This window comes from Schistocerca americana, chromosome 1 (genome assembly GCF_021461395.2).
Source record: "Schistocerca americana isolate TAMUIC-IGC-003095 chromosome 1, iqSchAmer2.1, whole genome shotgun sequence".
In the NCBI taxonomy this organism is placed as follows: domain Eukaryota; kingdom Metazoa; phylum Arthropoda; class Insecta; order Orthoptera; family Acrididae; genus Schistocerca; species Schistocerca americana.
The window spans coordinates 523,469,756-523,486,601 of NC_060119.1; positions in this window are offsets into that span (position 1 = coordinate 523,469,756).

Below are 16,846 nucleotides of genomic sequence, written 5' to 3' on the forward strand. Positions count from 1 at the left end.
TAGAGTTTTTAACCACAGAGATATTAACCGTATCATAGAGAGCAGAGCAAAACTGTGTTTAGCAGATGTGGCAGCTAGGAAAACAGTAACGATTCCCTGTGTCAATCTCTTGTTATGACACTGGTGCTTGTGGTTATTTTGAGAAAAAAGGTATTTGGTTTCTGATGTTTAGTAAATATATGGAATACGCACTATTAAGCTGCAACGTTTTTCAGTAGTTATTCTGACACTCTTTTCAAGAAGTGCTATTATTTATTTATAGTATTTAGTTTGCGCACAAGCCTGTATGACTACTAAACTAAAAAATAACATGGACAAAGTTTATATTTTCACTATCGGCAAACCCAAATATTAAAACTGCTCTTAGATGTCGGAAACTACCTGCTCTTTACTTGTAATACAGAATCGAACATCCCTGCAGGCCTATAAGCTTCTCATCACATCTTCTCACCCCTTTAATCCTTTTTCTATTTTATTCGTTCAATAGCATCGAGCGAAATGTTATTATTATTATTATCACTGTTATTATTTCAATAATCTGGCACTTGTCACTCTCCACTCTGAATTATGATCTTTTAATTTTGAACTCTCATTTAAGCATTCATTGTTCATAATAGAACCGCTCTTGTTATATAGAATACGTTCTGGAGACGGACAAATGAGATGTTATGCAGATGGGAAGCGAAACAGTCACATTTGGCTACAGCATCCCGGTCCTTCATGTACAATTGAGTCGTCAATGAAGTACCTCCAGATCTTTTTCTCGATTGACATTTTGTTTGATCATAGTGACATTTCCTGAAATGAGTCGTAATGTTTCCATGTAAAATATATGTTAGTCTCAACAATTTCTTTAATTTGTTTCCTCCTGTGGGTGGAAAATATGGATTCTCATTACGGTCTGACCCACAGTCAGATATTATTTACTGAAATGTAGTTGTCTTGTTCTTCTGTGGGAGATTATTTAATTACATCTTGGTCTTCTTTAACATGAACTGCCTTAACACGGAAGACTTTTAGATCTAATTATCTGATAACTGTTGATATTGCTACTCTGGAATTACAAAATTTTATTGATTTCTGGATTGTATGTAAAACGTTGTTCGGATGAAGTACTGAAATACCAATAGCTTCAACTTCACCTTCAAAGTCTGTGTAGTGTTTGATAAACAGAGAAAATTTTATGGCCCACATTTATTTCTTTTTCCATGAATGAGCAAGAATGTAGTTATAGAACTACTCATTTCATTTGCAATCCTTTAATATTCTTCCTAATGCTATTACTCCCATTATTAATTCATCTGATTCAATTCTGCATAGTTATCAGTTATTTCTAATTTGTATCGTAATTCGGGAAGTGGAATTCGAGAAAGTGGGAAAATAAATTTACCAGCATCAGCAATTAGTCGTTTATATTGTGATCTCGCGAATGTCTGAATTTTTGCATTTTATTCATTTAAAATGATTCTGTAGATGCGTAAGTTTCTCATACTGAAACAGTGCTAACACTTGAATACTTATCTTAACAGGATTTAATCCAGTTATAATTATCATTGATACTAAGTGTGTTGACTGAACTCCAACATTACAGTTCAGTGCTAACATTTGAATCCATATCTGAATAGGATCTAATCCAGTTATAATTATTATTGATACTAAACGTGTTGACTTTATTCCAACATTACAGCTTTTAATGGATCGTTCTGGACTGTTTCCTACCTGTTAGCTGCTGCAACAGGTGCGTCACTATCATATGTTAAAATTGGTCAGACATTATCTTTGTAAGTGCCGTTCAGCGCTGTTCTTGAACATCCATATTGATTACCAGGTAATCCCTTCAATATATTGAGTCTACTCTTAACTTTCTCAGCAGTTTTATTTATGTGGTTTAATTTTTGATCCATAAAAACCTTGACGGATTTAGGGTGATAATTCTACCAAATGTTTTCCGCTTCAATAATTAGAGTCACTTTTGGATTAAAGTGTTGTTGTTGTGGTCTTCAGCCCTGAGACTAGTTTGATGCACCTCTCCATGCTACTCTATCCTGTGCAAGCTTCTTCATCTCCCAGTACCTACTGCAGCCTACATCCTTGTGAATCTGCTTAGTGTGTTCATAATTTGGTGTCCCTCGACGATTTTTACCCTCTACGCTGCCCTCCAGTGCTAAATTGGTGATCTCTTGATGCCTCAGAACAAGTTCTACCAACCAGTCCCTTCTTCTTGTCAAGTTGTGCCACAAACTCCTCTTCTCCCCAATCCTATTCAATACTTCCTCATTAGTTATGTGATCTACCCATCTAATCTTCAGCATTCTTCTGTGCCACCAGATTTCGAAAGCTTCTATTCTCTTCTTGTCCAAAATATTTATCGTCCATGTTTCACTTCCATACATGGCTACACTCCATACAAATACTTTTAGAAATGACTTCCTGACACTTAAATCAATACTCGATGTTAACAAATTTCTCTTCTTCAGAAACGCTTTCCTTGCCATTGCCAATCTACATTTTATATCCTCTCTATCTCGACCATCATCAGTTACTTTGCTCCCCAAATAGCAAAACTCCTTTACTACTTTGAGTGTCTCATTTCCTAATCTAATTCCCTCAGCGTCACCCGAATTAATTCGACTACATTCCATTATCCTCGTTTTGCTTTTGTTGATGTTCATCTTATACCCTCCTTTCAAGATACTGTCCATTCCGTTCAACTGCTCTTCCAAGTCCTTTGCTGTCTCTGACAGAATTACAATGTCATCGGTGAACCTCAAAGATTTTATTTCTTCTCCATGAATTTTAGTACCTACTCCGAACTTTCCTTTTGTTTCCATTACTGCTTGCTCAATATACAGATTTAATAACATCGGTGAGAGGCTACAACCCTGTCTCACTCCCTTCCTAACCACTGCTTCCCTTACATGTCCCTCGACTCTTATAACTGCCATCTGGTTTCTGTACAAATTGTAAATAGCCTTTCGCTCCCTGTATTTTAGCCCTGCCACCTTTAGAATTTGGAAGAGAGTATTCCAGTCAAAATTGTCAAAAGCTTTCTCTAAGTCTACAAATGCTAGAAACGAAGCTTTGTCTTTCCTTAATCTTTCTTCTAAGATAAGTCGTAGGGTCAGTATTGCCTCACGTGTTCCAACATTTCTACGGAATTTAAACTGATCTTCCCCGAGGTCGGCTTCTACCAGTTTTCCCATTCGTCCGTAAAGAATTCGCGTTAGTATTTTGCAGCTGTGACTTATTAAACTGATATTTCGGTAGTTTTTACATCTGTCAACACCTGCTTTCTTTGGGATTGGAATTATTATATTCTTCTTGAAGTCCGAGGGAATTTCGCCTGTCTCATTCATCTTGCTCACCAGATGGTAGAGGTTTGTCAGGACTGGCTCTCCCAAGGCTGTCAGTAGCTCTAATTGAATGTTGTCTACTCCCAGGGCCTTGTTTCGACTTAGGTCTTTCAGTACTGGATTAAAGTGACACAAAGAAAATATTTTATACTTATTTGTCTATTTATTTCTATGAAGATTTTATGTGACAGCTATTCAAGGGCGTTTTCCACTTGCATAATTTTAAACTTCAAGTTGGCTAGTTTATAAAATTATATGACCTGTTTTGATTGCGCTAGTAATAATCTCAGATTTAAAAATATTAGAATATTTCTTATATTAAAAGAAAAGAAAGTGACCAGTAACTATATTTTATGTTACATTCTTTGTCACTGCATTTTTCTTTTATGATATCCATGTTGTATGCAGATATAACTTTTTTTGAACAATGTTTATTATCTCACGGAATCGCGTCTACTGCTCGTGTTCTGCGTCTTCCCAACACAATACTTCAATGTCGTAATTCGGTGTCTCTGTCAGGTGTTTCCTGCGAATGTTCGACAAGTGATCGTGTCCCATATTTGTTCCTGGGCGGTGTCTAGTGTTCCCTACGCCGTTCACACCCGCTGAGGCCGTTTCTGATTGTGCTATCTATCTCTAGGTGTACCGCCTTCAGTCCGCACCCGCTTGCGTTGTTTCCCTGTACTGGGTCCGCACACGCCAGGCGCGTTCCCAGTAGTGTCGACGTGATGCAGACGTTTGTTATGCTGTTAGCGACTGCTCCGGCTTTCTGCCGTGACCTGGTCATTCTCATGGGCTAGTGGGATAGTTCGTCCTACAAGGTGCGCTACGTGCCGATTCAGGCAGGTGTATACACCACAACAGTCTCCCGCGGCGGTGACCGCCCTCTGGAGTCTTTACTGCGTCTGCTCCTAGAATGCATGGTGCCTGAGATTTCTGGTGGTTGATGTTGTTCCCTTTCTGCAGTTGTCCCCTAGGAATGCATGGTGCCTGAGATTTCTGGTGGTTGACGTTGTTCCCTTTCCGCAGTTGTCCCCTAGGAGGTAGTTACCAACTGGTGATCCGTAAGACCTTCGTTTCCATTAATTACGCACCTGGTTGTGTGAAGTTCGTTATTGGAGAAGGGACGTTTTCTCTGTTGTTTCTTTAGTAATTCTAAAGCCGGATTCCACACCATACTGAGCTGCATGTTCTCCGTCATCTTCATTTCAACTGATTCTATAGTCTCACTATCCGTAAATCCGGGGCAATGCCCAAGGATCTTGTTTTTTTTTTAGGCACTGCGTCCTGTAGAACAACTACCCTCCTGGCCCATTCTTCTTATTCTTGTCCCGTTGTATCAGGTCGTCTGGTGGGTCGTAGCGGTTTACTGATCTCCCTGTATGATTGCCTGTCGTCTGTAGACACTTGCTGTAGATATTATGACTTTGCTGCGAAACAGTCTGAGTAGGACAGTGTCTTAGTTTTGTGTACAAATGTTCTCAATACCCCTTTCTCCAGGGCTCTATGGGGGAAGCTTTCAACCTGTTCACAATGTATTCGTTGTTTGTTTTCATTTCCTGTACACACTGTAGCCTAAGATAATGTCTGTTTCCCTTTTCACCAGGACATCCAGTAGGGAAAGTTGATCATCATTCTCTACTTCCATTGTGAACTTAAATTTAGGTGTCTAGAATTCAGACGGTCAAATGAGGATCTTTCATGAACATATCTCCAGAAACAGGTCGGCTGTATAATATAACAAAATAATGGGATAGATGTTAACAAATTGTTGAAATGGGTGGCTTTTTAAAATGTATTGAAATAGTGAGATTAATTTTTTGGCATGAATGACAAGCAGAATAAGCTGAGCTATACCTATGAATAAGTTCGTATTATTTCATATTATTTTGCAAGTGGAAGTAGATACTTTCTCCGCTGTAGATTTGTGCTTACCGTTCTTTATAATGCTACGTTTGGTCGCCGTGTTCACCTTCGAAGTCTTGGCGTGTTCCCATTGAGCTTATCGGATCTTCGTAAAATTCCAAAGTACACGGGTGGGCTTCAGTTCTTGTAATTATCGTACTGTTTGAAATAACAATTCACACGACCTTTCTGTTAATAAAATTTCCTAAAAGGTGCACATAAGAGATACTTACTCCTCAATTATTCATAGCGACCCCAAAATGGCGGTCTACAATTACTCGCTTAAAATGGCGTGCTTCTCACTCGTTCACTAGCTGAGCGCGAATCCTTCCTTCCTCCTACTCGTACAAGAAAATCTCCTCTCTTTTCTAACAACTGAAAATCAAAAATACACGACGGTAGGCGTAGGCTCTATGAGTGGCTACCGCTTCATCTTTCCTCTTTGCCTTTAAAGAAGACGAAAACATAAAAGAAGTGTAAAAGGTTTATCACAGCTGGTAGTCACCAGTCATAAGTACTTCATCCTGGAATCTCTCCATAAATATATTTGGCACTACTAAAGATAAGGGGCTACCCATCGCCATTCGTTCTGTTAAAATATGCTTGAAAATGTCGAGTAGAGCTCCATCAAATCTCTCACTGATTAAACTGAATGTGTACTGAAGTGGTACCCTCATGAACAGAGACACAGCATCAAAGCTGACCATGATATCTGTTCTTGTGATTCATAGGTATTTTTAGACATTCTATAAAATCCGAGGATGTCGTAGACGCACTTTTTCACTTGTGGTGCTAACATCATCTTCAGGTGGGTGGCTGTAGTGTCAGGGCGTCACTAATATTGTTTACGATAGGGCTAAGCTGAATATCCTCTTTATGGACCCTGGTAATCCATATAATGTGGTTGGTACTGGTGACTGAGCTGTCAATTGCTTTACAAACTTCTAGGTGATCATATTTCTATAAAAAGTCTCAGGTTCTCCTGTCCATTCTATCGGTGGCGCCGTCTTCTAGTTGATTGTAAGGAGTGTCCTATAATAGTCTACGGGTCTTCTGGTAGCAGTTGGTCTTTAGCAGTACTACAGTAGAGTTCCCCTTGTTTGCCTGCACACCTTTAAGCTTTCATCTTCCAGCAAACTCTTGAGGGCCATCCACTCGTCTCTTGTGATGTTTTCTTAGGATGGCCTGGCTCTGTTTGCGCCCTGCACGCCTCTCTCTGCATGTCTTCTGAGACTTCTGTGTTAACCACTTGCTCCACAGAGCTGACGACCCTGGGAACCGGTGGATCTCTAGGATTAATTGCAAAGTTGAGGCCCCTTCCGAGTTCTTTTAAGGTGGTATCGTCAAGTGTGCGAGCACTCAGATATACCACCTTTCAGATATGATACGTACGTCGCACTGATTTACTCATGCGATCAAATTTCGCCACTTGCCAAGCTACAGCGTTGTCTCTGACGCGTTCTGCAAGCTACAACGACGTACCGTCCAGTCCTCTGGAGTTAAGTTTTCTCCCAGTCGAGATACAGGGACAGCAGCTTCCTGGATATTTGCTATTACCAGAGCCATACTGACAGGTAGCCTGATCCTGTTAGCTACCTTAGATGTTATATCGCGTTCAACTTTGGCAAATACAGGCGCCACGTCTCCTTCTCTGCAGCTTAGTAGGAAATTGAGTGATCTCACAATTCTCTATTTGTGTTACCGTAGCTTGTCCAAAATCCTCATCTTCTGGCACATTTCGCTCCCTTGGAGTCTTGCAATATAATTTCTTACACTTTTCCGGTGATTCAGTGTCATATCGTTGACTGCGGTGTACTACCGGTGTCCTGCTTCTTCTGAACAAAATATTTCGACTTCGTAACTCGGTGTCTTCATCAAGAGTTTCCTGCGAATACTAGCTTACCGTGTCCCATATTTATACCTGAGCAATCTCTGGTGTTTCCTACGCCGTCCGCTGCCGCCGTTTCTGGAGGTGCTATTTGTATCTAGGCATTCCGTCTTCCGTCTGCGCCCGTTTCCACTGTTTTCCCTGTGGCGTCCATGACAATGCGTTCCGTACGTTGTCCGCCTGGCGCGTTCCGAGCACTATCGACACGCTGCAGTTGTTCCTTATACTGTTGATAAGTGTTCTGTCTTTCTACCGGACCTTCCTACTGTGGGAATTGCATATTCTGTCTGTGCCCGCCACAGCGATGGCGCCACCTTGGGTTATCTACTGTGTCTGCTCCTAGAATGTGTGGTGCCACCTTGGGTTCTCCACTGTGTCTGCTCCTAGGATATGTGGTGACTGAGGTTTCGGGTCTCCCTAGGAGGTAGTTGCCACCTTGTGCTCCGTAAGGATACTGCCACACTTGCGTTTGTTTGAAACTGGGAGCTCAGCGTCAAAATCATCCACAGTTTTGGGCCACACATAGCGTCTTTTCCTGCCTGCCAGCGTCATACGAGAAGGCACATCCTCGAAGTCAGACCCTAGCTGGATAGGCCGAGGTCCATTTCCCGACGTCAGTTGAACTTGCTTAGATTGAGTTCCCATTCGAACGCAGTAGAATCTTGGCAGTGTGTACAGCACATATAGTGTAGTTGGTAAAGTGTTAAATTACAGTTGTTTCGATGTGTGCACTGAACAAAATGGAACTTAACTTCGAACGTATTAATTTTGGACTTCAAGCCCGATCTTTTTTATGCGACATTCAGAACGTAGAATATAAAAACAGACAACAAAAAAGAGATGATTGGCTAACTGTGACATCCAGTGTTGTTAGTGAAGCTTGGGACGGGATGGACAAAGAAGAGGAAAAAGTCGAGGGTAAGTGCAGTATAAACAATTTACTACGTTAATATAAAAACTTGAAGAATAATTAGAACTTAATTTTAAATTTTATGAAAAATATCTCGTAAATGTCATTTCTAACATTAATTAAGTACAGTAAGTCAAAACATATGTGCTTTATTATCGTATAGAATATAATAGATGTCTTGTTATGCCAGCATTTTTCTTTTACTCAATAATGTTTGCATATCGGTTTTTCCAGAACTATTCAGCAAACTCATCTTTTGTGTGTGATCCTTTCACGGTCGCTCTTGCTCCTGGTCTGGAATGCTGTCCAAAGGACAACGTGTCCTCGCAGATTTAGCCATGGTTGTGCATTGCACAAGTGGCCTTAACAAAAGAACGCAAAATCCACAAGATTGGCCAAGTTTTTCAGAAGTCGGAAATATAGCGCGTACTTCAACGTGAGATGCTTTTAATAATTTCCACAACGAAACATTGTCTCGCAATCTGGCAGAAAACCCAAACAGACTCTGGTCATACATAAAGCACACTAGTGGCAAGACGCAACCAATATCATCACTGCGCTACAACAACGGTGGAGTCCATGATGACAGTGCCAGTAAAGCAGAGTTATTAAAGACGGGTTTCCGAAACTCCTTCACCCACGAACACGAAGTAGATATTCATAAATTCCAATCAAGAACAACTGCCAAGATGAGAAAAATAGAAGTAGATATCCTCGGTGTAATAAAGCAGCTTGAATCACTTAATAAAGCCAAGGCCTCTGATCCAGATTGTATACCAGTCAGGTTCTTTTCAGAGTACGCTGATGCAATAGCTCCATATTTAGCAATTATATACAAGCGTTCGCTCACAGAAAGATACGTACCTAAAGAGTGGAAAATTACTTAAGTCACACCAATACCCAAAAAGGGAAACAGGAGTAATCCGCTGAATTACGAGCCCGTATGATGGCGCTGAGAATTATGGGACTCAACACCTGAGGTCATCAGTCACCTAGAACTTAGAACTACTTAAACCTAACTAACCTAAGGACATCACACACATCCATGTCCGAGGCAGGATTCGAACCGGCGACCGTAGCAGTCACGCAGTTCCAGACTGAAGTGCCTAGAACCGCACGGCCACCGCGGCCGGCTGAGCCCGTATGACTAACGTCGATTTTCAGTAGGTTTTTGGAACATATACTATGTTCGAACGTTATGAAGTACCTCGAAAGAAACGATTTATCGACACATATTCAGCACGGATTCACGTAACATCGTTCTTGTGGAAGATAACTAGCTCCTGAAGTAATGAGTGCTATCGACAGGGGATGTCAAATTGATTCCATATTTTTAGATTTCCAGAATGCTTTCGAAACCGTTTCTCACAAGCGTCTTCTAACCAAACTGCGTGCCTATGGAATATCGCCTCAGTTGTGCGACTGCATTCGTAATTTTCTGTCAGAAATGTCATAGTTCCTAGTAATAGAGGAACAGTCATCGAGTAAGACAGAAGTTATATCTGGCGTTACCCAAGGAGGTGTTACAGGCCCTCTATTGTTCCTGATCTATTTTAACGACGTAGGAGACAATCTAAGTTGCCATTCGGTTGTTTGCAGATGATGCTGTCATTTGCCGTCTTGTAAAGTCATCGTATGACGAAATAGAATTGCAAAATGATTTAGATAAGATATCTGCATGGTGCGAAAAGTGGCCGTTGACCCTCAATAAGGAAAAGTGTGAAGCTATTCACATGAGTACTAAAAGAAATTTGCTAAATTCCCATTATACGATAAGACACACAAATCTGCAGGCTGTAAATGCAACTAAATACTTAGGGACTGCGATTACAAATAACCTAAATTGGAACGATCACATAGATATTGTTGTGGTCAGAGAAAACCAAGGACTGCAATTCACTGGCAGAACATTTAGAAGACGCAACAGGTCTACTATAGAGACTACTTATACCTCGCTTGCCCGCTCTCTCTCTTTCCAAGCATTAATCCCGACTGGCGGGGTCCCCTGTCATGGTTAACCGGATTTGGCGTGTTCATTTTTAAGGGGTAGCCGGATGCCGTTCCTGTCGCCATCCCGTGCCCCTGCAGGGCGGAATGCGTGCACCCCAACTGTCTGCGTCTAGTGGAATCCATGGAATAATGCGAATGTGTTTCAAATATCTGCGAGTTGTGTAACGGAGGTGGAACGTCGGGATCAGACCGGTTTTCACCTAGGAAAACCGCCTAAAAACCACATTCATGCTGGCCGGCACACCGACCCTCGTCTTTAGTCCGCTGGGTGGACTCGATCCGGGGCCAGCGCGCCTACCCGATTCCAGTAAGCAGCGCGTTAGTGCTCTCGGCTACCCTGGCGGGTAGCTTATCCGCTCTATTCTGGGGTATAGCTGTGCAGTGTGGAATCCGCAACGGGTGGGACATACGGATGACATCAAAAAAGTTCGAAGGAATAGGGCAGATAGTGCCACAGACATGATAGATCAATTGGGTGGCAATCATTAAACGAAAGGCGTTTTTCGTTGTGACGGAGTCTTCTAAGTTTTCTCCTCCGATTGCGGAAAATATTCTGTTGGCACCCATCTACATAGCAAGAAATGATCATCACAATAAAATAAGAAAATCAGGACGTGCACAGATAAATTTAAGTGCCCGTTTTTTTTTCCCGGGCGCCGTGCGAGAGTGGAACGGTAGAGAAAGAGGTTGACGGTGGTTCATTGAACCCATGCCAGGCACTTTATTGTGAATAACAGAGTAATCACGTAGATGTAAATGTCAATCAAATCGATACTCACGTCATTTGGACGGTGGAATGTAAGCCAATTTTGGCTAAAATACCAAATGCACTTTCGCGATACAGCTTGGCACTCGATAAACGGTAGTTAAAAATTCTTTTTATGTCAGTCATATCCTTGCCATGGTATGGCCTTCGAAGATTTTCACACAGAACAAAGGCTTCATCTGCCACAAACACGTATGGCTGTAATCGACTAGACGCAGCGTATGGAGAGAGGGCTGTTGTGATGAAATTAAAGTTTGGAGTAGACTTTCTTGCCAAAATTAGTACTTTTCAGGTTTTTTCAATCTCCTCCGTGTCCAAAGGTCCCAGCATCTGTATATCTGAAGCTGTACTTTGCGTCAGCTACTGCCATTAAAATTACTGAAAAAATGTTTCTTTTAGTTAAAGTATTCACTACTTGATCCCCACGGATTAATCACTCTAATATGTTTATCGTCAGTAAATCCATTGCACTGTGGAAGACCAACGCTTTTCCAAATTGTAAACAAATATTCAGCAGTTCTCGAACAGTTAATTGTTTCAGATATTAGCCTTGCGTTGTTTCCTAGATTGCTGAACATGTCTCTCGAATAATTTTTGAATCTGTTGCACGTCCATGTATGATTTCAAAGTGTAGAGATCTGACGGAATTTCGAGGTGCAAAAACCTACAATGAAACATACATGTCATAAAAGTAGAACAAATATCTATATTAAGTTTTTTCTTTTTTGGGAAGAATGTACATAAAGTGGAAAAGCATTGAGGATTGCTCTTATTAAAATTTGAAAAAAGACAATTGTCATATCTCCAGTCTTCACGTGTAGAAAGACAGTCAGTACTACATATTTATAATGTTAGCGCATTTTTAGGTTTCTTTCATAAGCAAATATGCCCATGCGTTTGTGATAAACAAATTCTTTGAACAGTTTTAAATTGTAGGAGAAATCAAGTGATGGAGCTAATATAGCCTCTCTTGAAAATGTATTTTGTACAGTTCTTATGAAATGCATAATTTCCTACGAATTTATTTTCAGAAGGAATCATGTATAGTGTCATTACATACAGATTATTCAACAAGAATCTTTATTAAATATCCTACCTAAATACCAGTAGATTTTTGCCTAGTAGGTAAGCTCTAAAGATCATGATAATGTCTTTTCCTGACTATGTCCTTCGATTTTACTAGTCTTGGTAATGGTTGTCTTGGTAACTCGGTGGTGGCTGCTTGTGCGTAACCAAAAGTGGGCGGGGGGGAGTTGGGGGTACAACACCAGAACTCCTCCAAAACGTTTAAAGAAAAGGGAGGCCAAGCGATCTTATAGTCAATTCATGGCTTCCTAGTTAACTATACGCGAATACTGGGATGGTATATTACTGCAATTTTGTGTTCCATTTCAATTCTACTTTACTACAGAGTCAGTCTGTTGATTACCACCATCCAAAATCAAATCCTCTCTGCACCTATGGTTGTCATGGTACCAATTTGGGATATACATACATAGGCCCAAGTATTTTACATATGTACGGGCAGTAGGCCTATATATATGGTAAATTATATGTATATCGTAGTACAAGTTATACACTTCTGCTGTGGAGAGTTACAGTTTTACATTTTTACCACTGGACGTCTGTGATTTTGGCTGTTAATCTAACAAAAATTACGTAAGATGCGGCCAACAATATTACACAAAAGAAGTAAACACGATGAGACTTGCAATACAAAATACCACGTGTAAAGCCTCTACCGATGGTCGCACACCGCAAAGGGAGGAAGAGAGTCCGTGTCCGAAGAAACGGAAAGAGGACCAATCTGAAAAAAGTTTGTTGGGTGATGTGCAAACGAGTTTGCAACAACCACAACCAAAGGAACCTAGAACTGAAATCAAGATGAAATGTTCTTGCTTTTGCAAATGCCTTTATTATGAGCTTTAGGCCAGCTGACGAAATGGATTTTCATTTGAAATATTTACAAGTGGTTCAGTCCTACACACATGTACAGCCGTCCGGAATTACATCTATATGGGACTGTCATCTTTCATTCCACAAGCAGCACTCCCATAATGGACGTTAAGAAAGAATCAAAATCAACCCTGTCCATTTTACCACTGTAAACAAATAACAACATACGAAGTAATACATCACTTACTTCAGTGTAACTGACAGTCACTCTTCAGCCCCTGCCCAGTCACACAGTCGAATGTTTCTTCCACTAGTAGTGCTCGACACATTAGATAGAAGATTTTAATACCACTTAAGAGATATCCTGTGATAATCAAAAAACTTCTCACTGTTTTCTTTAAGGCTGTTGACTAATAGATTGAATTTTCCTCCCCCCGATCAGTCCTCAATTATTGGATTAATCCAAAAAATAATGATTCAGAAAGCATCTTTGTCTATGTCATCTCCGTCGAACCAGCAACAATGCAAGAAATGATATTATTGATGATTATTTACTTAATATATTCTTGTGTATATGTCAATGCTGTGATGTTACTCAGACAGGTCTGAAATCTACTGAGCCAGATATAGCCACAATCAGGCCTTTGGTCGCTAGGATGTTTTGTGTTGAAAGAAGGTACTATACACGCGCTCGATTGTGGCCATCACCAGGCGAACTTTGAAGCTGCTTGGTTTAACACTGAGCGTCCAGCTTCAAAACACACATGTGTTGCCGTAGCTTAAGAGATTCGATTACGTTAATTATGCCCCTGGCAGTCTGAGTTTGTTACTGCAGAAGGGAACATTTTTCAGGTGTTCATTTATTCATTGTAAAGCCGGATACCACGCTATTTGAGGGTGTATCCTGCTTACTGGTTTATGTGATTCTCTCTCTATTGATTTCGATTGATTCAGTAATCACACTGTCCAAAAATCCTGGAGGTTTTCAGTCATGATTCTGATTTTATCATAATCCATGGTTTGTTCAAGTCCGAGGCAATGTTCTGCTACTTCTGATTTAGTAGCCTGTCGTAACCAGGTAAGTCTTCGTTGTTCTTTACATTTAATTTCAGCTCTTTTGGTGGTTTGATCGAAGCAACACATATCACATTCACATGGTATGTGGTAGATACCATGTTTCCTTAACAGCATGTCATCTCTGATAAGATGGCCTGAGAAAGTTGTCACGCAACTGAAAACTAAGTCACCATCACAATACACGCTGTTTGCACCACCCAAGGTCCATAAACCAGGTATTCAGCTTCGCTTAATCGTAAGCAATATTAATGAAGCCACCTCCACTAGAGCCACACACTTTAAAATGTTAACACCATACGTGGAAATGTGCGTCCACCACATCCGAAACTCCTTGGACTTTGTGGAATGTATCAAAAACACGTGAATCTCGAACATAGATATCATGATGAGCTTTGATGTTTGATGCCGTGTCTCTGTTCAAGAGGGCACCACTTCAGGACACACTCGATTTAAACAGTGAGAGATTTGATGGAGTTTTACCGAACCTTTTCAACTATATCTTAACTTTCTATGTAGAGGCCAGTTTTATGAATAGACTGAACGATTGGCGATGGGTAGTCAGCCATCACCAGTTACTGAAAATTAAGTTCGCATTTCCACATTCTTGTCCATGTCAGACCTAACTTTTATCACTTTGTTCAATTCATTTCTTAATTGTTAACTGAATACAACTTTTCTGGTATGAAGAAACAGTTACAGTGCCACATTTTTTCAGTTTCTTATTTTTGTAATTATTTTACTCTCAATATATTATCGTAACATAAAAGCACTTCGTCTTCAGGCCACTAGTGGCCAATCGAGACCGTCCGATCGCCGTATCATCAACGGCTGAGGGTCAGTGTGTGGTCAGCACATCCCTCTCCCGATCGCTATGATAATTTTCTATGACCGGAGCCGCTAATATTTAGTCGAGTAGCTCCTGAATTGGCATCACGAGGCTGAGTGCACCCAGAAGAATGGCAATAGCGAATGACGGCCCGGACAGTAATCCATCCAAGAGCCGGACACGCCCGACAGCGCTTAACTTCGGTGATCTCATGTGAACCGCTGTATTCACTGCGGTAAGGCCGCTGCATCGTAGCATAGGATCAACAGATAATGTCAGGGAAGTCTTATTGTGAGTAGTTTAAATTATGATTTGTTGTTGAATGAAAGATTCGAAATTCTTCTTGGCGCACTTTGTTTCAAGGTACCACCACAAGCGAAAATTTATCTTATCCACAGTATTAAATTAATACACTTGTTGTCGTTACGGACCTGTAGCTGCTCAAATTATATGCTGGTTTTCCTGGTTTTGATACTGATGTAACAGCAGGTATGTAGGGTTCCCATACTTGATTCGTTAGTATCAGGAATGTTGGCATTGCACTGGGCCGAGATGTTTCAAGAACTGAGGCGTGATATCATCTGTTCCATCTTTTCTTTCCTACCTTACCAAGTTGAAATCGCTTGTGTAAATTTTTCCAAAGTATAACCGTCATGTAACTTAACATGCATTTTGTTTGCACAAGTTTCTTTGCTCTCTCTTTCTTTTTAAACTTTTGGCGTATAGTTTAGATGGACAGTATAATTTATTGTAGAATTTTACTATATTTTGATACGTTGTTAGCATTAGAGAGCATCACTGAATTTAGTTTTTTACAAACATATTTGTTTTAACGTTTTCCATTGAATTTATGTACCATACTTCAGTGCTTTCTGTAACATGCATTTTCTATTATTTGCTTGGAAGTACTTCTTTTGGTTTCATTTATTAAATTTTGCTACTAACTTTCCTATTCTATCACATCAGTGCGTATCCTAATGATTTGGCTCTCGTCATTGCAGTCTATGGGATTCAGTTATGTTATCGTGTTTTCCTAATGGATTACTATGTAAATTATTTTCCTTTATGGATGCCTCCTTTGGTTGTCTCGATAGTTAGATTACATGTTCAAATGTGTGTGAAATCGTATGGGACTGCTAAGGTCATCAGTCCCTAAGCTTACACACTACTTAACCTAAACTATCCTAAGGACAAACACACACACCCATGCCCGATGGAGGACTCGAACCTCCGCTGGGACAAGCCGCACAGTCCATGACTGCAGCGCCTTAGACCGCTCGGCTTATCCCACGCGGCTAGATTACATATTTTTATCATTTTTATTTGTCCCATCTTTAGTAAAATCAGAATTACATGAATTTAAATTCTCTTCCAATTCTTACAGAAACTGGTTCCTTTTTGCTTCCTTATTGTTCCAGTTGGTTTGTGGAAATCTACGTATCCTATTTTGGTTTCTTACTTTATGTTTGAATGTTGGAGTCTACCATAAACTCTCTACTGCCAGGATCAACTAATACAAATGGCTCTGAGCACTATGCGACTTAACTTCTGAGGTCATCAGTCGCCTAGAACTTAGAACTAAGTAAACCTAACTAACCTAAGGACAGCACACACATGCATGCCAGAGGCAGGATTCTAACCTGCTACCGTAGCGGTCTCTCGGTTCCAAACTGCAGCGCCTAGAACCACACGGCCACGCCGGCCGGCTCAACTAATAGATTTCCGGTTATATTAGAGAATCATTAGATGTGGCCGAAGCTAAATCCGGATTTGTGTTACCATTATAATATATATACGATTTTGTATTACTTGAGATATTTATAATTTCTATCACATCTGGGGTGCTGAATTCTACATTGGCTTTACCAGTTCCATTATTTACTTATAACTGATGAGAGGAAAACGAGAATTAATCTAAATCATTAGTGATGCGGAAGAAATGCCTACATCATGTTAATTATTTGGAGGATTGTATAGACGCTGTATAAATAATTTTCTAGTTTTTAAACTTGTTTTCTTATGTTGTTCATTCATATGTTTTACGATTGTAAAACTATTTATTAAGCCATTGTCAACACTAATGAAAATTCCACTAGGTCTGCCACGGTTTTGAGAGAAAGCTCATTTTGTACTTTGTAAAGTCATAGCATTTTTTGCTATGTCGATTAATTTTAGCCTCAAGTACTACAAATACAGCAAAATTTAATGCAGGGAT